This window comes from Papio anubis, chromosome 9 (genome assembly GCF_008728515.1).
Source record: "Papio anubis isolate 15944 chromosome 9, Panubis1.0, whole genome shotgun sequence".
NCBI lineage: Eukaryota > Metazoa > Chordata > Mammalia > Primates > Cercopithecidae > Papio > Papio anubis.
In genome coordinates this window covers 19,457,730-19,485,015 of record NC_044984.1, presented here as the reverse complement: position 1 = coordinate 19,485,015, position 27,286 = coordinate 19,457,730, and the positions used below count along the sequence as shown (strand labels likewise).

Genomic DNA, 27,286 nt, shown 5'->3' with positions numbered 1-27,286 from the left:
TTTGGTATAAGTGATAGATGTTAAGGAAAAAGAAATATTCCCCCATCTTTAAGTGGCAGAAGTGTCTGGTCACTCAGTTTTGATCAACAGTGACCCAAAGAGAGTGCTTACAAAATTGGGCTAATCTGGCCTCTGAAGATTCAATAGTCACACCACTGTCCCACTACCATCTCCACCAAAATAAAAAAAAAAGATAAATTTATCTTCTATGTTAGGATGAATAATGGCCCCCAAAGATAGCCACATCCTAATCCCTGAACCTGTCAAAATTATTTTATAGGGCAAAAGGGAATTTGCAGATGTGATTAAATTAAGGATTTTGAGATAGGGAGATTCCCCTGATTATCTGGACGGGGCCTAAATATAATCCCAAATGTCCACAGAAGAAAGAAGCAGAGGAAACTTTAAGGACAGCAGCAGTCGAGGCAATGTGAAGATGGAAACAAGATGCTAAACTGCTGCCTTTGAAGATGGAGGAAGAGGCCAGGAGCCAAGGAATGCAAGGAATGAAGCTCTAGAAGCTGGAAAAGGAAAGGAAAAGAATTTTCCCCTGGAGTCTCCTGAGAAAGCAGGCCTCTGCTGAAACCTTAATCTTGGCCCAGTGAACTGACTTCATGCTTATGACCTTCCAGAACTGAAGGAGAATAAATGTGTGTTGTTCTAAGCCACTGAGTTTGTGGTAATTTGTTATAGATGCCAGAGAAAACTAATCCACATACATTAAAATTGAAAAAAAAATTTTGTCCTAAACATCACCTTAAAGAGAGTGAAAATTTGAGAAAAATCCTAAGAGAAAACACTCACAATACATCTAGATGACAAAAGACACGTATTGAAAATACCTAAAGGAATCTTATGAAATAATACAAAGACAAACCAACAATAATAAAGTGAACAAAAACAAAGGCATTTCAAGAATGACTCCTAAATACATAAAAAGAGGTTCAACATCATTACTCATCATAGACGTGAAAATTAAAACCACAGTAAATTTCATTTTACACGCATCATATTTGTTGGTATATAAAACAACTAGAATTCACCCACCGTGCTGGGGAGAGTGTATATTGTTACAACCACTTTGGAGTGCAGTTTGATTCTATTTAGGAAAGCTGAACAAGCACATACCGTATTTAATCTAACAATTTAACTCCCAGGTATATACCTTAGAGAAATACTTGTACATGTGCACCAAAAGCCACATATAATTTTATTCATATTGTTAATAATATTCAAAAAAGTATTGAAAACAATCCAAAAACCTATCAATACTAGAACGGATCAATGTTATAGGACCTTTATATAATGCATTAATATATAGTGGAAAAATGAATAAACTATAATTATACATATCAACATGGTTGAATCTCAAAAACAAAGCTGAATGAAAAAAGCAAGTCATAGAAGAAACAGTATGATTCTAATGCGTTAAAAAATAGACAAAAATAAACAGACATATATATATAAATTCTATTTTTAAGAGATCCATGCTATGGAAAAAAGCTAGGGAATGATTTTCTTAAAACTCATGCTACAGGTTAACTGTACAAAGAAGAGAGAAGTATGAGATCAGGGTAGAGCACTCAGGAAGATGTAGTCACTGATAATGTTTTATTTCTTAAACTGAATAGTAGAACACTCTGAAAGCAGTAAGAGGAAAATGCATCGAGTTGGCTGGTGTTTGTTGAAGACACACTGAATTACTTCATAGAACAACAGAGTAATCCCTTTCTAGTTGTCTCTTCCCATCCAGTCTCCCAGGAAACATGTTGAAAATACAGATTCCTGAGCTCCAATTCTAATCCACTGAATTAGATTCTCTGGGGCTGGTGTTCCAGAATGACATAGGTCATGTCAACATACATTCAAATATGACTGTACAAGGGACTGTAAGTTTTAAGAGGGTAGGGAGATACATGTCTCTTTCGGTGTTAAATTTGAGGCCAATATGCACCAATGTTTGCTATTCTTTAAACTGTACCAATATTATATACACTCTTTCATGTGCATAGTATTCATAATTCAAAGTTTTTATCTAAAACATTCAATGACACAACTCACTAGAAGTGTTGTAATAGGAAATCAGATACCAGTTCTAAGTAATCTTACCATTTTAAATGTTCATTATCAATTGTTCAAAAAGCCATGGATAAGATCACATACAATATGTATATACCGAGGATCATTTACAATATGCTAATTCAAACAGATTTAAAAGATTTACCATGTTGGCAAATAAAAATTTCAATGCATTTTAAAAGGTGAATCTGAAAGTATGCATTTTTTAGTATCTTTAGACATTTAATGCCTTTAGATATTTAATGCTTTTAGATAATAAGCTGTTTACTTTTCCAACATTTTGCTCTTTCATCCAAGCCAAATTTTAAAATTCCCCAAAATGAGATTAAAAGTTACACATTCCAACACTGAAAAAAATTTCAGAAGAAACCCTGATAAGATTTAAACTGTTCTTTATTTTTTTCTCAGTGTACAGAGTCACTAGCTACTTACTGTTTTTCTGAGAAATAGTTTTTAAGATGAGTTGCAGCTGTGATAATGTGGTCATTTAGATTAATAAAACCCCTGAGGGATGACTAGATTCAGAGACAGATTTAACAACAGAAGAGGGTAGGATTTTACATCCAACTAAATAGTTGCACCTTTAGGAAGAAAAACAAAGTGTTATCTCTTCAAGTTTCTAGAATTTCCTACTGACAGGGGTTTGCAGTGGGAGGGAAAGCAGGAGCTGAAGTTGTAGGAATGTACAAAAGCTAAATCTCCATAAAATTAACTGCCAGGATGCCAACTATCAGGCAGTAGAGATTTTCCACAGAAAACACCCTGAAAGAAATAAAAGGAATATGCATGGAGTTGGCTAGAGTTTATTGAAGACAATGGGAATTGCTTTATGGAACAACTGAGTACTCCCTTCCTGGTTGTCTTTTCCTATCCAGTCTCCCAGGAAACATGTTGAAAATGCAGATTACTGAGCCCCAACTCTGATCCACTGTATTAGATTCTCTAGGGTAGTATCCAAAAATGATCTAGGTCATGTCAACATACATTCAAATACAAGACTCTACAAGGAACTATAAGCCTTAAGAGGGTGGGGATGTATCTGCCTCTTTTGGTATTAAATTCAGAACCAAAATGCACCAGGATGACCACAGGGCTGTTTACAATCAATATCCTTTCTGACCAATCACATCAAGGCCATGCTGGTAAAAAATATTCTAAATGTTACCATCTCATTTACCTCCTGAGTGCCAATGCAGTAGCTGGAAGGGATTACAAAAAAGTATTCAATAAATATATTTTGGAAAAAAATCAGAAAGATAACCTTTAAAAAGGCATCATATATCAAATATTGTTTTGGTATAAAATCTAAAACCCATTACATCTTTGAAATGTGGAGTTTTAAATAAATAACACCAATTTGCTCAGAATCCAAAAATCCTAGAAAATCAATTTACTTTCTTACTTTTTCAGTCCTCATTCTGAGATTTAAAGTACTGCATAACTTGAGGCAACAGAAAAAAGATGGTTTTTGAAACTACGGATTTGCTGTTCAGAAAATAATAGCAATGGCATTCTGAGATGTAAGGGGAACCCAGAGGGGAAGAGAGAGTATGACCGGACTCTGTATTTCTAGAAACTAGGATTTATGAAGCAGACCCATAGAGCAAAAGGGATAAATTCAAGCCACTGGTTCTTCCTTTTGCTTGGCTACATGTTAGACTCACCTGGGGAGATCTTTAAAAAACACCAGCACTGGCCGGGCGCGGCGGCTCACGCCTGTAATCCCAGCACTTTGGGAGGCCGAGGCAGGAGGATCACGAGGTCAGGAGATCGAGATCAGCCTGGCTAACACGGAGAAACCCTGTCTCTACTAAAAATACAAAAAATTAGCTGGGCGTGGTGGCGGGCGCCTGTAGTCCCAGCTACTCGGGAGGCTGAGGCAGGAGAATGGCGTGAACCCGGGAGGCGGAGCTTGCAGTGAGCCGAGATGGCGCCACTGCACTCCAGCCTGGGCGGCGACTCCGTCTCAAATAAAAAAAAAAACAAAAAACAACAACAACAAAAAAAAAACACCAGCACCTGACCTTACCCCGGATTTAACTGATCATGGATGGAGCCTTTCCATCAATCATAGTTAAAAGCTCCAGAGATTTTAATGTGCAGAAAAGGCTGAAAACCACTTGTAGACAAATTAAAAATTCGGTTGCACTCTACCCTAAGAGTACATTACAAAATCGTATGGAGATTTTGAAGAGTTCAAATGCTAGGCTGGTCTCCAGAACTGTTGAATCAATCTCCAGGGTAAAACCTGGGAATGGACATGACAGCTCAAGCTGTAATAACAAAATATTATAGACTGGGTGGCTTAAAACACAGAAATGTATTGCCTCACAGTTCTGGAGACTTGAAATCCGAGATCTAGGTGGCAGCATGGATGGTGTCTAATGAGAGCTTGCTCCTAGATTACAGACAGACACCTTCTCACTGTGTCCTCACATGTGAGGACATGGAAAGAGAGTTCAAGCTCTCTGGTGTCTCTTCTTATAAACACACCAATCCCATTATGAGGGCCCACTCTCTCGACCTCATCTAAACCTAACTGCCTGCCAAAGGCCCCTTCACCAAATGCCATCACATAAGAGATTACAACTTCAACATATCAATTTGGGTTGGGGGGGAAAGGACACAATTCAGCCCACAGCATTGCACTGTGAAAGTGTTAGAATGATTCTGATGCCTATTCAAGACTCATGCATACAGATTCGTAATTCCAAGATTATTATTTAAGAAGCAAAGAGATAAATCTCATCTCTACCACCTCCACAGTCACACCCTTAAATTGTTTCCTAGTCCTGTCTAAAATACTTCAAGTGGAAAAGTATTGTAAATTATAACACCCTTTCTTGACCATTTGCAAATTTTTATGAGGGGTAATCCAGATTAGCTATTTAAGGATGTAAGCTTTGTAATCAGATGGTTCTAGGTTCAAACCTCTCATTACAGTGTTCATACTTGAAACCCTGGGACACAACCCCCTTTACAAGTAGATGTCCCACTCAGACATCACGAATTGTTACTTCCCTCTTTCCCACTGAACTCAGAGCCTCAGAGTCCTTCTTAATACAGTATCCCACCTCAAGTCAGAACAACATTCAAGATAAAAACTATTTACCATTCCCACTTTAAAAACTCCTGTTTTGTGCCATCAAGTCCATCAACACAACTATTTCTTTCTTAAGACAAAGTTCTGGTATACTAAAAACAAAAATTACCCTAACAATTAAAATAATGGAGGATACTGAATGATTAGTGTTAGGTAAGAGAAAACAATCCGAGTTTTGCTAACACATGTGGCAGGGATAGAAAACAACAGAAAAAAAAAGACTAAAATATGATTTCCAAGAAGACTTGGAGATAGAAGTATTAATAAAATCAGAAAACAAGGAGATGCAATTTCCCAAAGTCATTATTGGCAGAGAATGTCATTTAGAGTTTCCTGAAAGCCCATAAAGAACAGTTCTGCCATGGGAATATCTATTTTGTCTGCCTTCATTCTGAACACTGACCTTTAACTTCAGAACTAAAGTGTTATTTACAGTTATAGCACTGTTAGGCTGTGTTAAATAATCTACTGTTTTTATTTCCTAGATAACTTACTATGTCCCTATTCCTCCAACATAATATTTCCTCTCAAATGTCATCAAATACATGTTGTACCTAAAAATCTATTATGTTACTCTAGACATTATTCAGTACGCAACGTGTTTTAAAAACATACAAAGGCACCCATGTTTATTAGAAGGGAGATTCTGGTGTTTTTAAACTGAAACAATTCCTAAATAATTATTATCGACAACATAGGATTTGAGTTAATGTATTAAATTCAGAGTAGCCAGTTTCTATGCCGAATAAGTACGCTGCAGATGTGTGTATTTTAGGAAAGTAAGTGTGAAGGCAATTTGAAAGACTCATTAGAGAATGGGAGGCTAGAAAGAGAAGACCCTTAGGGACCATGACAACCATCTGAGTAGAGAATGACTAGATGGACTACGACTGTGACCATAGGGAGGAGTTGACAGACATGAAACTGGCAGGATATTACAACATAACAAAAGTAAGGAATGAAGTTCAGAAGGCAGGCAAAAATGGATCTTGGACGTTTCACCCAAGTAACTAGAAGGGTATTCATTATTACGGTGGCTAGGACAATTTGAAAAATATCAGTCATTCCGTGTTAAAGAATGGCTTAGAGGTATTTAACGGCTAAACATGAACAAATATGTCTCAAAATCTGCAAAAAACATAAAAAATAATAATGGTAATCATGTGATTTCTGTTCAGCATCTCTGACTCCTTATACCTGATATTTAATAATTCTCAAGCATATTATCACTGGGTTCTGAAATGTAGAGAAGAGGCAGTGGGCTTCAAGGCTTTGGACTTCTCCCAATTCAGTGTGGAATTGTGAGGACTCAGATAATTAGACCACATTAATGATACACTTAGTGACTGAGTGGCAGCCTCACAGTTTGCAAAATAAGCTACTTAGTAAGCTCTCCTCTAGAATTATTTAACAAAGTAACTCCTGCCAGAAAATATGTTTGAAACTTTGAGAGGATGCTTAGTGGCTCTTCCATCCTTTGTGTAGAGAAGTCCTGCAAAATCCAATTACAGTCCTTCCCAATCCACGACTAACATCCAGTGAACAAACAATTTTTAAGTACTTGTTTTTAATTTCTCTCAACAGAAGTTAGGTTAAAAGTCAAAATAACAACAGTGAAATAATTCTCTTAGGTCTGGCATGTTTGAAGCTGTGTATAGAGGGGAACTGCAGAGAAGCTGTGTATAGAAGGGGAAGCACAGTGTAACCTGAAAGACCAGGCAGCCCTTGCTGTCAGTGTAGTTTGAATCACCTCTGGCATGTTTATATAGCCATGATTAGCAACAATTTACTACATTTCTAATGTCATGCCAGACATGTATCCTTATCATTTCATTTAATGTTTACAATCAGTCTTATAGATCCCACATTCTTGGGCCAATTTCACAGATTACAGAATGAGTTTCAGAGAGCTTAAATAACTTGCTCAAGACCACAGGCCAGTACAGACCATAATCATTGGTCATTCTAATTTTAAGACAAAAGATTAATGATAATAAGCAACACATACAAATGTAAAATGTATAACAGGCAAAATGTTATTAAAAAGAAAGAAAGCATGATTCTGAGACAGCTCAGAGTATGAAAGGGAAGACTCAGAAATCAAGTGCAAATGGAAAAATAAATGCCGGTAATGAATTTATGTATCGAAATCAATCCTAATACAATAATGTTGCTATTTTAAAACCTAAACAATGCTATTTAATTTGTTTAAACATAAGGGACAAAATCGCAACTTTTTTTTTTTTTTTTTTTTTTGAGAAGGAGTCTCGCTCTGTCACCAGGCTGGAGTGCAGTGGCCCAATCTCAGCTCACTACAACCTCCACCTCCCGGGTTCAAGTGATTCTCCTACCTCAGTCTCCCGAGTAGCTGGGATTACAGGCATGTGCCGCCATGCCCAGCTAATTTTTGTATTTTTAGTAGAGATGGGGTTTCACCATGTTGGCCAGGATGGTCTTGATTTCTTGACCTCATAATCCACCCACCTCAGCCTCCCAAAGTGCTGGGATTACAGGCGGGAGCCACCGCGCCCGGCCCATTGACCAACTCTTTACTGTTTAAATATTTCAAATATTCAGAATAAAGTAGATATCTTTAAAATGTGTAAGAAGTTCAAAATTTAGTAAAAGATAACTGCAGATATATATATTTCAATGTTTTTAATAGTGTATCACATATAAGAATAAAATATTTTTAAAATCCTCCTTTATATAAGCACGCATAATAAATTCATTTTTATAAACCTTTTCATGTGAAAACATCTAGACTATGAATTAATAGAAAGAATACTAGGCAGGAATATAGAAAGCCATTCCTACACTATCTTTATTAATATAAATCATTTCAGAAATAAAGATTCCTAGATATACAAACAAAAAAAAAGCATCACCATTATTCCTTTTATTTTCTTCCTTAAAGGATCTCATTCAGACATTTCACATACTTATAATCTATCATTTTAACCAAGTCTATCTACCTTTCCTCAAATCAGAAAAGTTTAAAAGATGAAAACAACCAATAGCTAAGAATTCGTGTTTAACATCAGCCTCCTTTCACTTCCAATTACACAGAAAAAAATGAATGTACCTATTAAACTAACATATAAGTAGTTCAACAATCAGGAGAAGAGCTTTGGAAGGCATATATAACAAAGGCTACCCACCCAACAAGGAGAAAAACAAAGAAGTCGCAAAAAACAAATGAAGTATGTGCTTATTTCTGAAAATTTTGAATTCAACTCTGGAGTTCAAATGGCAATTTATTGTTTGCACTCATAACTATAAAATGAGAAGCACACGCTTAAGATCTCATTTATCTTTCAAACAAAAAATTGATGAGGGGAAAAGACAGGTACCTTTAGTAACTGGGACAGGCGGTGATGGCTAAGAAGAAAGAAAATAAAACACTTATCCTAAAATTCAAACTTCATCTATCACACACAAAGCCACAATTATAGAGTCATACTTTTTAATAGATTAAGTGATTTTTACATTCACATTAGATTTTTCTAGAACAGTAACTACTGAAAAACAGAGCCAGAAACACACAGAGAAAAAATTGCCTTTTATATGAGACATTTAAAAATAATACACTAGTGATAATTTAATTCTTAAATAATTTCTTTAAAAGTACACTGAAAATTTTTAATAAAGCATTCACATTCGAAGTATTACTCATGATCATTCATTATATCACATTATAATCACTTAAATACAAGTCAGCGCACCCTGTTAGATGGTCCACTGAATGGCATCTGTTTATTTCATTCACTTCTTCACCTCATTGAAACACAGGAGAATTGTTGCCTTGCATTCAGCAAGAACTCTTAATTATTAGAACCTTTGTTTATATGCTTCATAATATTTGGATTTTGTTTAAAAAATTACTTGCTCATATAAAAAATAGTTTCGTTCACAGATCGTAGCTGTCAGTGCTAAGTGTTTGTGCTCCATAGGCGCATCCTGTTTCTTTGCTTGTCTTCCAAGAGTCTGGCTGTCAGGAATTGGAATGGGAACAATTTCCCTGTTGCATAACATAGTTCAGTGTACTGGACAAAGGGTGGGGCCTCAGGACTCCAGTGACTATTTGGATAGATCTCTAGGGAACATGCTTTTCAAGAGTCCAAAGAGAGAAAAATAAATGGGCCAGGGGGTCAGGTTTTAACCTGCTGACTTAGTTCACTGGCTCTTCACACTAAGCAACGGGCTCTGCACCACTTCCATTGAAACACGGTTTCTTATTGATCCGAAATCCCCAAAAGAGAGATCTAATATGAGTAATATTTTTGGCACAAGTTGGTATTATTTATAACACTTCCCTGTTCTGGAATATTCTTTTAGATATAGTCTCTCAAGTTCTAAGAAGTAGGAACTGTTTGTCCTATCTTCTTTCCCTATTTCATCCATCTCCAGGACTTTCAACTTCTATATTTCCTATTTTATTTAGGACATGCTACCATTTTAAATTTTTAAAATAAAAGTACCGGCTGGGTGCGGTGGCTCCTGCCTGTAATCCCAGCACTTTGGGAGGCTGAGGCGGGCGGATCACAGGGTCAGGAGTTCAAGATCAGCCTGGCTAGCATGGTGAAACCCCATCTCTACTAAACATACAAGAAATTAGCTGGGCACAGTGGCGTGCGCCTGTAGTCCCACTACTCAGGAGGCTGAGGCAGGAGAACTGCTTGAACCTGGCAGACAAAGGTTGCAGTGAGCCAAGATCGCACCACAGCACTCCAGCCTGGGTGACAGAGTGAGACTGTCTCAAAAAAATAAGCAAATAAATAAAATAAAATAAATACATTTTTAAAAGTACCTAGAGAATTAACATTCTAAAACACATAAGTACTTAGCTTGGGGAGTTGGTAGAAGGTTTTACTATCAGAGCTGTGGGCGTGTGTAATCCAACAACGTAATATGAACCAATATAAGGGCTACTCTGTTCTTGGAATACATATTCTGCAAAAATGAAAACAATGACTTGCTATTAAAGAGAAGAAACTGTTAAGCAACCTTCAATTTCATCGACTTTTATCTTCAGAAAGGAAGATTTGATGAACTTAGACCTGGAATTTAATGAACTATATATAACTACACATTTTTTAAAAATTGCAAATAAAAATGGGGTATCATGAACCTTAAAACACAGGAAGTTATGCACAATGGCTAAACTTCTAATTTCATTTTTAGAATTTCATATTCTCATATGTAACTGCTTCTTAATTCATAATACTGAGATTTGCTAGGGGTATAAATAGAGTATGACATTTTATCAGTTCATCATGTGGTGAGAATGTTTATCCTAAAATATCTCTTTTTCTCTCTAGAAAATATGACTTGATGGTAACTAGTTGGCTACGTCTAGAAAGCTTTGTATAAACAAAGAACACATCTTCTTTGCACATGAGAGACTAATATCTGTATGCATAGGTCTCATTTTATTCAATCCTACATCAGCAATTATAGTCCTGCACTCAGTCTTCAAGGAGAATGAAAATTTGCATAGTGTACAATCCTGGCCATAGAATTTAGTATGGGCTTAGGACCAACCCAAAACCAGACTGGCTTTGAGAGTAATCATGATTCAGTTCATGGTAAAACATCTTACCATCATAGCCATCCAGAAAAAAATCTTACTTATATATAGTATATTTCTCGGGCCTACAGAAAAGCAGTCATCATACTGAAGTACAGAAAAGATAATTATGATAAAAATCAGTCAAGTAATGGGAAAAAATAATGTACTCAACATCAAAGTTATAGATATAAAACGCAAGAGATGAAAAAATAATTCCAATATTGATTTACTGAGTGGCAGTGAACCTTGTTAAGTGAATATATTGCTTCCTAAGTTAAATATAACCCTCATTTTGAAGGGGATATATTAAATTTGTGGATCTATTGAAATACCATTTAAATTATCACAGGCATACTCTGTTGAATTATTATGCAATTATATTTGTGTGCATTCCATATAATGTTAATAAGGGCAATAAAATTTCCCATCATTTCAATGATACAGGGCACTTTTTCTTCTGGAAAAATAGTCACTCTGAGAACAGAGCCATCTAGTGGCAAGTGCAGAATAATGATTACAACATAAAATTAACTGTGAGCCTAACAGTATCATTAGTAAATATTATCATTAACAACCTAAACTAACTGGTAACGAATATTAATGGTTCTGCTTTTCAGATAAAGAAATAAATTAAGTGAAAAATCCAGCTATAAAGGGTGTACACATTCTTTATACTGTATGGTCTTCATTTTGTAAAATAAAAAAGTCTAAAACAAGAATTACACACACATGTATAATACATACACACACAAACACACAGACACAAAACAAAGGAACTATGCCAAACTATAAACAGTTCCCCAGCCTGGGAAGTGGAATTAAGTAGGTTTTGTCCCCTTCTTGATGTTTTTCTGCATTCTCCTCGGCAGGTACATACTACTTTTGTAAGTAGAAAATGTAATATTTAAAAATATATTGGGAGAGTACTGAAAGAAGTATGAAAACAACAAGAGCAGATTCACTAGTCTTTCAGAAAATATATTTTCCACTTCCAACTACACATCCTTGTAGATCTAGAAACTGTTTTCTATGATAGAAGCAAAATAATACCTTTTGATATGTTTACCATAGGCTTAGATGATTCCTCATCTCGGAATAAATCACAAGATGCTTAGATATTAGGTATATAGCATTAAGATCTGAGCAACAAATAACAAGTATAACATAATTATGTAGGGTTTTAAAAATACATACAAATTACTTAGCTATATACTTAATATTGCAAAAAACACAGTGAGGTAGAAAAGGAAAAGATAATTTTTCCATTTTATAAAGAAATGGAGATTTACAGACATCACATATTTATCTCCAGCTCTGTCACTGATGACTTAAAAGTCTTCTGACTCCTAGCCTATTGCTTTTCATACTGTAACAATTTTGATACCTGGAACTTAAAATATCTGTAAGTTATTTTCATGTTTATTCTCAAAAAGTCTCATTCGTGGCAATAGCTACTCTTCTCATTCCTCTCCTTAGATAGACACAGATGATGTACTATAACTGAGATAATTTATCATGGGCATAAACAAGAGTATAGATTTCCCAGGTGAAGTGGCTCATGCCTATAATCCCAGCACTTTGGGGGACCAAGACAAAAGGATTGCTTGAGGCCAGGAGTTTGAGACAAGTCTAGGTGACATAAGGAGACCTCATCTCTACAAAAAACATTAAAAATTAGCCTAGCATGGTGGCATACTCAGGAGGCTGAAGTAGGAGGGTCCCTTGAACCTAGAAGGTCAAGGCTACAGTGAGCCATGATCCTGCCACTGCACCCCAGTTTAGATGACAGAGTGAGATGCTGACTCAAAAAAAAGTATAGATTTTACTTTCTTAAAGTATGTTGATATTTTACAAGAGATTTTTAACTAAATGAATGCCAAATTGCATGAAAGCCTGAAGTAAGTGTTTAGAGTAAATGAAGAATAAAAGAAAACTTTAGACATTGAAAATAACATTTTTTAAAATCCAAAAAAATCAAACTAAAATTTAAAATAGAGCAAACAAAACAAAACAAAATATCTATGCCATATAGATATAGAATGATCTATATGGCAACTCTGAGGAGAAAAATACAATTATTAAAAGGGGTCTATTACTGACCCTAATCTTCACAAACAACCAAAAAGTAGTTTGATTTTGTTTGTTTGTTTGTTTTTTTGATGGAGTCTTGCTCGTTGCCCTGACTGGAGTACAGTGTCACAATCTCAGCTCACTGAAACCTCTGCCTCCCAGGTTCAAGTGATTCTCCCGTCTCAGTCTTCTGAGAAGCTGGGACTACAGGTGCGTGCCACCAGGCCCAGCTGATTTTCCTATTTTTAGTGGAGATGCAGTTTTGCCATGTTGGCCAGGCTGGTCTCGAACTCCTGACCTCAAGTGATCTGCCCATCTTAGCCTCCCAAAGTGCTGGGATTACAGGCATGAGCCACCACGCCTGGCCTCTAGTAGTTCAATTTTTAATCTTCCTGATATTCAAAATTGATTTGGAAATTCTTGGGTTAATTACTTGTCAATGATAAGAACACTTTTCTTATATTTTCAATCTAAAATTAAAAGTTATATGTGAGATCCAAGATTAGTAATAACCCTGTTTGGTGGTGCCAACTCTGTCTACATCTAAGTAGCACCCAAAGTAGAGACATGCAGCAGGGAGGTGGCCAAAAAAAAGTGCTTTGTCACTTCATCTCTTTTCCTTCCTTCAGTACTCCTTTCATTCCCATTCTAATTGATATATTTAAAATCGCCTAATACTATTTATATTCGGATACATTGCAGATAGATAATAATAAGCCATTTTGGGGAAAAGATAGGTATTATAAATGTGTACATTGACATTTTTACTGATATCTGTTTCTTATGCACTTGGTAAACCAACTGGGAAAAATTCATTACAATTTGCTATAAGAGTATTTTAATAGGAATCAAGGTTTTTAAGAAAACAATAATCAATAATCATCATCACCATCATCCCTTTCAGTTACTGGGTTGGGCCCAAAGCTTAATACATACATTACCTAGAGAAAGACATAGATGAATGATTATCTTTATCTAGCTTTTCTAGATAAGCCTATAGTTCTGTTTTATATCTTTATGTAAAATTAACTTAAAGAAGAAAAAGATAGAAGCAAATGTGCTACATATATTACTGCTTCCAAAATTTCAATTATTCACATAGCAATTACCTTGGTGATTCTATCATGTTATGGACCAGCCACCTATAATATTGTATGCTTAGTCTTCTTCTATCAGTAAAATTTTGTTTCCAATTGGATTTATTTGTTAAAACTTTATATCACTACTTAAATGGAAACTCAGTAATACTTTATATAAGAACAAAGTGGCCATAAAACTAAAGTCAAGGAAAGACAATGCCATCTTTATCAATTCTCACAAGACCCTCTTATTTCTGACAAATACTCCTAGCCTGAGGCCTGCTCTCTGTTACAAAGATAATCAGTGAGGGTTGGCGGGACATGAAAGCATCCTAGCTCCAAGGTGAGATCTGCTCCCCTTATCTCAATCAGTAACATCAGAGTAGAAATGAAAAGCAAAAAATTTAGTAAACACTTAATATTATCTACCAGCATATCTGGTTGCATGTAAAACAATCTTTTATATCACCACTGACACGGACTCTACATTTCAAGAAATACTGTAGCCTATTATGCTAGGTATGCATTACTCAAGTAAAAAGTTATATTTTATCAAGAATGATGGTGGTTAAGCTAAACACAGAATGGCATTCATCTGTGATCTGAATGACTGAGGGAAGGTAGTGTTTGCTTATGTGAATGGCAGTAGTGAGCCATGGAAAGGGGGGAGCAGGGGCATGGAGGCTACAGAACTCCTCTGAGATCGCCAAGTCCCACTTCCCTACTTAAACACAGGCTTTAAAATAATCACGCTGAAGCTATCTTTTCAGATGCAAACATTTTAAGGAAAAATTGCTAATAATCTTGAGAAGACTATTACGTTTACTTTCCATCATTAAAAAGTAGTATTGCCTTTGTTCTAACTAATCAGTTATGTGAATTCTACCATGCCATTACCATATACAACTTTCAGATTATTCCAAAAGCTTAAAGATTTATCTGATTTTACTTTTTCGCATTGCATTCTTCTTATAAACTATGTATGAGATGCTTCAGAAAAGCACATATATCTTTCTTGATACCATGCTATTTCTCCAATTATTCATTTCCTAACAATATTTTGCCTTTAATAAATTACAGTGTATGCCTTCAGCCAATGAATTGCCATTATTGTGGATTATTTACTCGCAGGTTATAAAACAAGCAGTAAGAAAGAAGAAAATTACTAAAATGAATTAATGAATAAATGTGTGCAAACTCTTTATTGGCCATCAACTCCATCGCCATCTTTCTGATTCACAGGAGTCAGGAAGACTCTAAACCTCATTTTTCGCAATCATTAGCCAGCTGGCTTCTCATCAGGTCCTGCCGATGGGAGGCATTGATTAGGGATCTGAAGGTGGAAGAAGTATAGGGTATTTTTTTCTGCTGAGTCAACAGCAGCAGAGGGCTACTGACAACCACTGTAGGTGACTATGGTATCCAGCCTGATAGTTTCACAGATAGTAGTAGTATTGGCTCCTAGAAGACTGCTATGCCACAATGGCACAATGCTGTTTTAAGATCACAGCAGAAGCACCAGTCCCTCCTGCAACTCAGTATCAAACACGATTTCATGGCCTCCAGCTTTGGGTGGTAACAGCCTTCTGATATTTAGATAACAGCCCTTTCTCTCTTTTGCACCTCCAGTCCTTCTGTTATCATTGTAACTGATTCTTTTCATTCAATATCTTACTGCTTATATTACAGTAGGTTCTGATTTTGAGTGCGCACTACTGATACACAATAAAACTAGTATAACTCAAAAGTATATTATCTTCCTATCATTAATGGTATTAAATTGGAAATTTTTGCAGTATACATTTCAGATAAATGCTATGAAACCTTTGAATGTATATGTATGAACGTACACACACTAAAATATGAAGAACATGCTCTACAATGTAAAACAATCTCTTGATGGTCAAATTATACATTATTTTTTCTTCATATATTACTAGTAACAAACACATTAAAAGGTATATGTAAATTTAAAAAGATAGAAATTATGCCAGTAACCTCAAGAATGTCTTTAAAATTTTTACTTTATACACACAACAAACTTATACTTATTTTATATATTTTCTGCCTTTGAGGCTTTGCATAAGGATGATTTTCTGTTTGTAACAAGGCATAGTAGAAGGACCAGGGGGTTTGGAGTTGGAAAGATTTCACAACTATCCTAGTAATAATTGTAAAATATTAATAGAAGTCTACCTCCGGGATGGTTGAAAATTTTACATGAAATTACAGATATTAAAAGATATTAATAAAAATATAAATGTCTTATATTTTCCACCCATTCTTTCCTTTTGTTTAAACAGTAACTTGATTCACACTCAATGTACAAAATTATAAATAACAGAAGGATATGGTACACATTTTCAGAAGCACAAAGAAACACTAATTTAGGGAGGAAAAGTCATCCATAATTTCCCCACCTGATAAGAAAGCAGTGTTAACATTTGACATATTTCCATCATCCTTGTATCTAGGCACTTTTATTTACATATTTTCATATCTTACATATTCTTTTTGTATAAATTCAAATTTTTTGCCCTCTTAAGGTTTTACCATCAGCATGTTTCAATCATTCCATGAGCCACAGTAAACACCATGTTCATGACTATATAATATCGTGTAGACAATACTCTGATGGCCTCAAAGGCTATATCCACGCAAAAGATGGACAGTATCCTAATGTCTGTCTTTGCTTTTCACTGGAATAGCTCTATGTTTCTGAATCTTACGTTTCTGACTCTTAGGAAGGACAGCTTGTCTTCCTATCCACCAGACAAGTAGAGAAAAACTGAGGGGCTTTCTCTGGGGGGCTTTCTTTTGCTCTACTTGTCTGACAGTAGATAGGAAGACAAGAATGGCATTCTTTCCAGTTTTATTTGCTTATAGTAGAGTGAAAACTCTTCCCAGACAGGCAGTAGGTTGACTGTCTCCACAGTTTTCTGCATACATCTTTTCCTGTGTTTCTAAGGACACATTAGTAAGAAGGTGGGAGAGAACTACTGACCAGATGCTATTTCTAAACTGTAACCCAGCACTCTCTTAAACCTATACAAAAAGATTTGTCTAACATTATATATTCATCCCAGAATTGTTTCTTTTGGAAAGCTTAATATTTATATACCTCGATAAAACTCAGGATAAGTAAAAGGACTATTCTTGAAAAAACAAGGAAATAGTGGCAACAAACTCAACACTACATCAGATAGAAATGGGAACTGCAGAGGCATATATGCGTCAATCAATAGTAGAACTTCCAGGAAACATATTAACAATCCTGAGACAAAGCTACAAAGGTACCAAGCACTGCTCTTTGTACTTTTGCAATAAGCAGGACAACTAAGTGTTTCATAAACAATAAATACATCTATGTGAAGATGAACATGTACAACATGATGAAAATTCACTAGTATAGAAAATAATCCAAATTTCTGAAATCAAGAAGAAAAAAATCTGGAAATATTTTTGAAGAAAAAAGGTAAATGATCATATCTGTCAATTAGTATAACTTTACTAATATCTAAAGGAATCACCAAAATAATCATAATATCTAACTATATAAAAAAATAACATTGTGAAAACTTACTGAGAAGATAGGCTCAAAATGCAGCAATTTTAGGGAAATAACCTTTCTAAATGGCAATCTATGTGACATGTTAATTAATTTAATCAGGGCATAGTTCAGGAGTTCTTCTTAAAAAAAATTTTTACAGCATTGTAATAAACCAACTATGACACATTTAATTATGTTACAAGTTATTTTTTAACAGATATAATAACTCAGATAAGAAAATGTTCTACTTTTAACCTACCAAAAGTAGATTAACCCTTACTTTGAATACAGACATTATATCCTTTTCTATCTAATTGCATTGAAACTTAGGGAAATCTGTATTCTATTCTGAGTCAACCACTGAGATAATATTATATAATAATTTATATATACAACGTGTATATATAGAATTATAGTTAAAATATTTTGTATAATGAAAAATAAAACACAGGAATTAAGTTGTGCATATATGCAAATATTTTTATGTGTTATATGCATGTATATGCATAAATTTTACTTCATATACACCTTGTTTTATCCATAAGTGAAATACTACAAGTATAATACTATTGGGAGCCCTAGAAAAATCTAAGCTACTCATATAAATTTAAGGTCTCAGTAGAGCAACGTTAATATTAAAAGCAAAATTAATGAAAAAAATAGAAAATTTAGAATAGAATAATAATTATAATAAACAGAAAAATTTTCCTGCTCAGAATTAGGAAATAGAATACTTTTTCTGTAGCGTATTCCATATTAGAAAGGAATTCCTTTGCCACTCAATGTCCTTGCTTAGATTTTGCTTGAAATTTTCTTGCTATGTGAATTGTCAGGTTTTGTTTGTTTTATGTGGTTTTTGTTTTTTGTTGGACATAGGTGCATTTCTGATAAAGAAGTGATTGATTTGACTGTATAAAAAAGGATTAAGAGGATTTCCTGGAAGGAGGCTTTGGTATAACTCAACCAAGGGAAGAGAAAGCAAAAGCTAAGGCTACTTGATAAAGCATCTCCATGCTTAGTCTGAGAGAGAATAGTTATTCTCAGTATGGTTCCCAGCTGGCAAACTCATCCAAAAGCATAACCCCTTTGCTTGATTCCTGTGGGCAAGTCCATAGCTTTAATTCTTTTTACCAGTCATTAAGTGCTATTCTGTAAAGATAAAAGGGAGCTATAAAGGATTATTAAACTTCTAATAAACTGAAATAACCAAATTACTAGTTGCACCCCCATGCAATGTTTGGCAACTCTACCCATGGACACACATATACATAATTGTATTTCCAGCAAATTTTTTGGTAATAATTCTTTATTACAGCATTAATATAGCTAGAGTACTGTACAGAGCTGGTCATGTTTTTAATCACTGGAACTCTGGTCTGTTTATAAGTTAGTTTTGCTTTGGAGCTATAGATTTAGGTCATATGGGGCTTGGTTCATGCTGCAGTACAGAGAGATACATGTTTCCCTCAATATTTGGGGCACATAATTTCCTAAGAAGTCAACTTTATAGTTTGAATGTGAAACGCTAATACTTGTTTTATTAAATTCTCCCCAAATTTGTTTGTAAAATATCTCTTTGGTGGTATGATATATTACACAAGCAAACTAACCCCCAGGGAACATATTACAAAATTCAGCGTTTTAAAATTCTACCTGCTTCTGTGTTTTAGCAAACTTAAGCTATCTGACTTATTCCTGTCACTCAGCAAACTCATTTAAAGCAAAACATAGTAAATGCCTCCAATTCTCTCTAAAGGTTCTAAAATATATACTCTCTCTGCTCATTGAAGGAGTGCTGCTAAGGAGCTGATCCCTTCATGAGGGAACCTATAGGTTGTCGAGATGTCCTGGATATAAATATTTAAATGGACAGTTCATTTTCAGTCAATTCATACATTTAAATATTTTTTCTCACGTATTTATTTTATTAAGGAAAAATACTATCTATTGTGGTCAAATGCCAATTTATCATTAAGTGTGTTACATTGATACGAATGTTCCAGTGAGCAATGCTTTGATGCAGGAAAGCTTTAGATACATCACACAGTAACAGTACCTAAAATCTGTTCAGGGAGACCCAAGAGGCGCTATCTGAATGGATTATTCTACTTTCCACCTCTTAGACCTTTCCCAATCTTTTCAATGTTTTTAAATACTCACCTGGCATCATGCTACAAAAGAAAAGGAGAGAAATACGAGAGGAACAATTAACATGGTTTTTATCTGTTTGTTTATAGTTGGAAAGCTTACCAATTTTAGAATAAACACAGAGACATGACAGGGATTTACTGAAAAGCAGCCTACCATTTCCTAGTAAATACTGAATTCCATAACAAACAAGAGGGCTTGCTCACACATTCTTTCATCTTAATTTATTTGGCAAGCATCTGGTGCATGCCTACTACATGCCAGAATCCTGCTACAAGCACTGTTCTTTAGCAATGAGTAAGATAAAGCCAATGAAATCTAATTAAACTAAAGAGCTCTGCACAGCAAAAGAAACTATCAACAGAGTAAACAGACAATCTACAGAACGGGAGAACATTTTTGCAAACTATGCATCTGACAAAGGTCTGATATCTGGCATCTGCAAGGAACCTAAATTCACAAGAAAAAAGCAAACAACTCCATTAAAAAGTGGGCAAAGAACATGAATACACACTTTCAAAAGAAGACATACATGCGGCCAACAAGCATATGAAAAAAGCTCAACGTGACTGATCATTAGAGAAATGCAAATCAAAACCACAATAAGATACCATCTCACACTAACCAGAATGACCATTATTAAAAAGTCAAAAGGTAACAGATGCTGGTGAGGCTGTGGAGAAAAAGAAACACTTACACACTGTTGGTGGGAGTATAAATTAGTTCAGCCACTGTAGAAAGTAGTGTGTCTATTCCACAAAGAGCTAAAAACAGAACTACCATTCGACTCACACATTCAATTACTGGGTTTATACACAAAGGAATATAAATTGCTCTGTCATAAAGACACATGCACATGTATGGTTACTGCAGCACTATTCACAATAGCAAAGACATGGAATCAACCTAAATGCCCATCAATGGTAGACTGGATAAAGAAAATGAGGTACATATATACCATGGAATATTATGCAGTCATACAAAAATGAAATCATGTCCTGTGCAAGAAAATGGATGGAGCTGGAGGTTATTATCCTTAGCAAACTAACACAGGAACAGAAAATCAAATACTACCTGTTCTCACTTATAAGTGGGAGCTAAATGATGAGAACACATGGACACATAGAGGGGAACAACACACATTGGGGTCTATTGAAGGCTAGAGGGTGGGAGGAAGGAGGGGACCGGGAAAAATAAATAATGGGTACCAGGCTGAATACCTGAGTGCCCAAATAATCTGTACAACAAACCCCCATGACCTGAGTTTACTTACATAACAAACCCGCACATGTACCCCTGAACTTAAAAGTTAATAAATAAATAAACAAACAAACAAAGCCCTCCTCTTATTGAGCTTACATTCTAGTTAAAGAAGGCAGCATATAAGATAATAACATGTCAGCTGGTAATACAAATAATGCAGAAAAATACAGTTAGGTAAAGATAGAGTGGTGAGGGGAAGCGTGAATGAATTGCTTTAAATAAAGTGATACGGTGAAGACTATTCATGAGGAAAAATGGAGCACAGGCAAGGAAGTGAAAAAATAATATATGTGTACGTTAGAAAAAAGTACATTCCTGGCAGAGGAAACAGTAAGCACAAAAAAATCCAAGGTAAAGATATGCTTAACAGGTTCAAGCAAGAGCCAGAAGCTGATGTGACTAGAGTGAGTAAATGAGGAAAGTGTACAACATAAGGTCAAAGATATCACAGGGAGACAGATGATGGCTGAGCTCATTGCCTGGGTGAAGAATGTCAAATTTTCTTCTGAATGAGAGTTGGTGCAATTGCAAGATTGCAGATAAATGGCATGGTCTGATTCACCTTTCAAAGGATTAGTTTTCCTGCTGTGTGATGAGTAAACTGTAAGGAGGCAAGAGTGGAAGCAGGCAACAGATAATTTCAGCAACAGATGATGGTGACTGTGTAGATAGTTAAATAGTGACACTCTAGATATTTGGAAGTCATGTGGAATAAGATTTTCAGATAGATCGAATCTGAGATGTAAGAGAAACAGAGCTGAGGAAGGAGGACTCAGAGCATCTGGAAAAATCTAATGGGATTATCAATGTGTCAACAACATGATTTCCCGAACATGATCCCTACTTATATTCAAAACAATGACAAAAAGTATCTAACATTTTACAGGCTTTTCCTCTCTGACTTCTTTAACCAAAAATTGAACTTTCTATTTTACTTAGTTCTTAGATACTCTTGACAAATCATGGTTCTCTCTTTCCATTGTTTTTGCCACCTACATACCGATACCTCAGCAAATGACTTCCACATTATCAAATGTTGGCCAGGCACAGTGCCTCACGCCTGTAATTCCAGCACTTTGGGAGGCCAAGGCGGGCAGATCACCTGAGGTCAGAAGTTCGAGACCAGCCTGGCCAACATGGTGAAATGCCGTCTCTACTAAAAATACAAAAAAAATTAGCCAGGTGTGGGGGTGGTCACCTATAATCCCAGCTACTTGGGAGGCTGAGGCAAGAGAACTGTTTGAACCTGGGAGGCGGAGGTTGCAGTGAGCTGAGACGGTGCCATTGCACTCCAGCCTGGGCGACACAGTGGGACTCAGTCTCAAAAAAAAAAAAAAAAAATACATTATCAAGTTTGTCATCCAAAACCAGTCAATCACAAATCTGGGAAATAAAAACTCAACTTCACTGTGGTTGGCTTTTAAATCTCTTGCACCTACAGATTCAAAACAGTGGTAGGCAGGCATTAGATAGGAATACGATGGCATTCTTTCTGAAGGTGCCTAAAGGCAGAGGCTAAAAAAACTCTTTAAATCTTATCAAGACAGCATTGAGGAAATACTGCAAGAATAATTAGCAGTGTCTTTAGCAGGCGAATAAGGTGAATAATTCCCTACTTGGGGCCCCTTCAGCTAATCAAGTTAACATGGTCTGAGCTACCAAAAGAGTGCGAGGGTCAGCAGCCATTCAGTGTCATGAGGCTGGCATGCTTCCCTTCCATGTGTTTGCTGTCTATAGCTGATATCTATCATTAAGCTAAAGTCAAATGATCCACAGCCCATGATGAGAGAGTGACTGTTGCACAATTCTACCAGCATTCTCCCAGGTGGGTTTTGCAGATCATTAACCACATAAGATTCCCTAAGATGGAAAAAAGCTTCTCTGATCAAACAAATATAGCAAATGTTCTATCCTGCATTCCTTCTGTAAAAATTTACAATGTTCTTTCATTCGAGGTTTTGTCAAGTCCTGCGGTAACTAAACCATTAACTGCTTAACTAGCATTTCCCAAACTTGTTTTACCAATGAGTAAAGAAGACAAGAATCCTAATCTGAGAAAGGAGAAGAGGATGACCATTTAGAGACACATTGCAAAGGAAAACTGTCAAAACTTGGTGAATGATTTAATGAATGGATGAAAGAGAGAGATATTGAAGATGACTTCAATAGTTCTAATGCTGATGACCAGAAAAGGGAGAGAAATACACATTAAGACAAATGACTTCCAAATTCTAAAAAAATTATTTTGTTTCAATTACACTCATTAGGCATCATTGATACGTTCCATGTGCTAAATCAGGCACTAAGAACAATGAACAAGAAAGAGACTAATCTTGTATCTGCACAAGTTAGACTAAATGGACCACTATGAGAACTAGTCTGATGCATGCAGAGGAATGCCATAATTCAGGAGCACTAATATTTTACTGGGATTAAGTACTGCATTTGAGAATATGGAAAGCATTGTTCAGGGAAGCATTCCAAACAGTAACATCTAAGCTGAGACCTATGGGGGCAGAGCATTTTGGTCAGGTGATGAGACATATTGTTCAGATACAAAAGCAAGGCAGACAGATCAGATGAAGAGCCAGAGAGTCAGGGTTAAACTATGCAACAAAGAGAAATGCGGTTAAGTGTGAGCTTCCCACACAAGATGAAAGGGTGAAACACAGTTAAATAAACAACAGTGTGTCAAGTACAACTGCAACCACGTTATAGGCATGGATATTTCTAAATGAATATAAAATCTGACTCTTTCCAAAAGAAGTCCAAGACATTCATCTCACACATGAGAAGATTCTTTTAGATGCTGGGGTGCCATGTAATGTGGCAGAATTAAAGGAAAGGAAATAAATCACCGTTTGCTTTGGGATCCTTCTCATATTCAAAAAGGTTACTGGGGCGGGCACGGTGGCTCACACCTGTAATCCTAGCACTTTGGGAGGCTGAGATGGGCGGATCACGAGGTCAGGAGATCGAGACCATCCTGGCTAACATGGTGAAACCCTGTCTCTACTAAAAATACAAAAAAACATTAGCCAGGCGCAGTGGCAGGTTCCTGTAGTCCCAGCTACTCGGGAGGCTGAGGCAGGAGAATGGCATGAACCCTGGAGGCGGAGCTTGCAGTGAGCTGAGATCGCGCCACTGCACTCCAGCCTGGGCAACAGAGCCAGACTCCATCTCAAAAAAAAAAAAAAAAAAAAAATGGTCACTGGTCCTTTCCCCCACAAAAAAATTAAAAACTGTAAGTGAATGAGGCTGGGTGTACTTGCTCATGCCTGTAATCCCAGCGCTTTGGGAGGCTGAGGCAAGCAGATTACTTGCGACCTGGAAGGCCAAGGTGGGTGGATCTCTTGAGGCCAGGAGTTTGAAACCAGCCTGGCCAAGATGGAAAAAGCCTGTCTCTACTAAAAATACAAACATTAGCCAGGCGTGGTGGTGCACACCTGTAATCCCATCTACTTGGGAGGCTGAGGCAAGAGATTCACTTGAACCTGGGAGGCAGAGGTTGCAGTGAGCTGAGATGGCACCACTGCACTCCAGCCTCGGAGACAGAGCAAGACTACACCTCGAGAAAAATAAACATAAAAAGTAAAAGACCACTGAATAACTGAATAGTTAGGAAAACTCTTAATACACTGAGGTCTGAAACATTCTTTGTTTGGAAGTTTGAACCAGATTCTTAAATACCTGACACTTTACTATGACTTCTGTCTTCCACAGCCTTTTGTAAGTGATCAAGGCATATTTCCAAATACTAGAATTTTTGCTGACATATCTGAAGGGATTAAAAGGTAACTACTAGATTTAAACAGTGAGCTTTGTAAAACTGACTGCAAGCAACTTTGTGCAGGTAACTGATCTTTTTCACTTGTTTACCTTCACACTGTGATTCAGCTGAAGTTAGAAACTGTTTCTTGCCTTCAACAAGTTCTCAGACCAAGTCAGAAGGAAGAGTTCTTGTATATCCAAGTAAACTCAATTTTTGTTTGGCACCCATTTGCTCTTACCCTATTCTTTGAATACCTACTGAGACCTGACAAGCTCAACATTCTGACATGCATCTTCATTTGTTATAAAAACACATTACTCATCAAAATATAAGCACATTCTCATACAGCATATTTGATATACCAGGGTGCAGCCAAATTCTAGGTGACTCTTGGTTTAAGACAACTTGAACGACTCCTTCTAACACCTTTAGCCAATTCTGCATTTGGATAGCATTCTCTCAAATGTTAAAATAACATGTAAAGGAGCATTGTCTATTTCAGGCATCAAACTTGTTCATCTTTTATAATATTCCACGAATCTGTTTTTCACTTTTCTCAAATAAAAGACAGCTTCAAACTGAAGGAGTTTTCTATTTTAAATACAATTATTAAAGTATATTGGTGTCCAGTGGGCTCAACAGAAATATGTGAAAATTTATTTTTACCTAATTGGCTAAAAGGTTCAAGAATATGGCACTGTCTCCTTTACAACCTCTTTGAAATTAGAATCCCAAAAGTCAGGAGAAAGGGCTAATTCACACCTGTGACCTATTGGCCCTTGGATGACAGGGACTAGGTCTCATTCACTGCTGTGTCCCCAGTGTTTAGCATAAATCTCACAATTTTGGGAAACTAGACAACTCTAGTAAGCACTCAATATATAATTATTGAATAAGTAAACAAACTAATGCAAAGCATCAAGCTCAACAAAATAAAGCATAATAAACAGCAATGTTGGGCTGCGATGCATTCTGGGAAAGGAGCAGCACCAAATCCAAGATGGCAGCCAGCAGAAGGCTGATGAAGGAGCTTGAAGAAATACGCAAATGTGGAATGAAAAACTCCCATAACTTCCAGGTGGATGGAGTTAATTTATTGACTTGGCAAGAGCTTATTGTTGCTGACAACCCTCCATATAAGGGGGCCTTCAGAATCGAAATCAACATTACAGCAGAGTACCCATTCAAACCACTGAAGATCACACTTAAAGATCTGTCACCCAAACGTCCACTAAAAGGGGCAGGTCTGTCTGTCAGTAATTAGTGCTGAAAACTGGAAGCCAGCAACTAAAACTGACCGAGTAATCCAGTCCTTCATAACACTGGTGAATGACCCCCAGCCTAAGCATCCACTTCGAGCTGACCTAGCTGAATAATACTCTAAGGACTGTAAAAATTTCTGTAAGAATGCGGAAGTTCACAGAGAAATATGGGGAAAAGCAACCGGTGGACTAAAATCTGCCATGATTGGTTCCAGTAAGTGTGAGCAGAGACCCCGTGCAGTGCATTCAGACACCCCACATAGCAGGATTCTGTGGAAACTGACACGTGCCACCGCCTACTGCGTTGGCAGTTACTAACTTTCTACAGTTTTCTTAATCAAAAGTGTTCCAGGCAACCTGTAAATAAAGGATTAAAAATTTAAGATGTTCTAAAAAATAAATAAAAATAAAAAATAAATGGCAATGTCTGTAAATGAAACAAACTCTGGTTGGAAAAACAAAAATATGGTGTTGAAATATTTTGCTGTATTTTGCCTCATAAAATTTTATTTTCTTAAGCAACTATTAAAATGAATTAAGATTTGTCTAACATTTAAAAGAACTGCAATAACGCAGATTACTACTTCATCAAAAGGCTGAATCACTAGGAGAAGAAGTGATTCCTCTATATTTCAATCTTCTCTTCCTAGGGGACAATTTGAGAGGGAAATCTTTTCACTATTTAGGTCTGGACTATCCTGTTAGTAAAATACAATGTTGAAATGGCTAAATCACATTGGCTGCTATGCAATACATTTTTTTAGCTACAGCATTGCTTTTACAAAGTAGCTTTTACATACTTAGCAATCCAGCAGGTGATAAACACATATGTTAAGAAGGATTAATGCACTTTAATGGAGGAAGTAGGAAACCAAAATAAATTCCATTTAAAGAGATTAACTGAATCTTTTGTAACAGGACCTCTTTTTAAATGCATGGAAACAGACATTTGTAAACTGTCTTCTTTCAAAATGTAACGTGACAATCCCAACTACTCAGGAGGCTAGGTAGGGAATGAGGATTGCTTGAGCCCAAAAGTTTGACACCAGCCAGGGCAATACAGCAAGACTCCACCTCAAAAAAAAAAAAAAAAAAAAAAAAGTTTTAAATAAAAACCTTAAATAATGAAATGCAGATTACCCTTTACAAATAAAATTTTTTAGTGAATTTAAGAAACACCAGTATCATCAATATTAGAAATTATGTAGGTAAGTGCCTGCATTCATATCCAAATTCATGAAAAGAGAAGGCAACTATTCATGTTTTGAAAACCAAGGCATAATACTAAACTGTCTTAACTCCAAGTTACTTTGGAGTACTTTATTCAGAAAAGTCTGTTAACAAAAGTAACAGACCTACCTCAGAATTTTTGTAGGTTACAATATTGT

General features: G+C 36.1%; 1 protein-coding gene and 1 pseudogene across 2 annotated transcripts in view; one reads left to right on the top strand and one right to left on the bottom strand.

Moving 5' to 3' along the window:
• The window catches only part of PDE3A (phosphodiesterase 3A), a 344,786-nt gene that overhangs the window by 238,699 nt on the left and 78,801 nt on the right, over positions 1-27,286 (bottom strand). The gene's annotated exons all lie outside the window — the stretch shown is intronic.
• Positions 25,603-26,091, top strand: LOC108580921 (annotated as a pseudogene).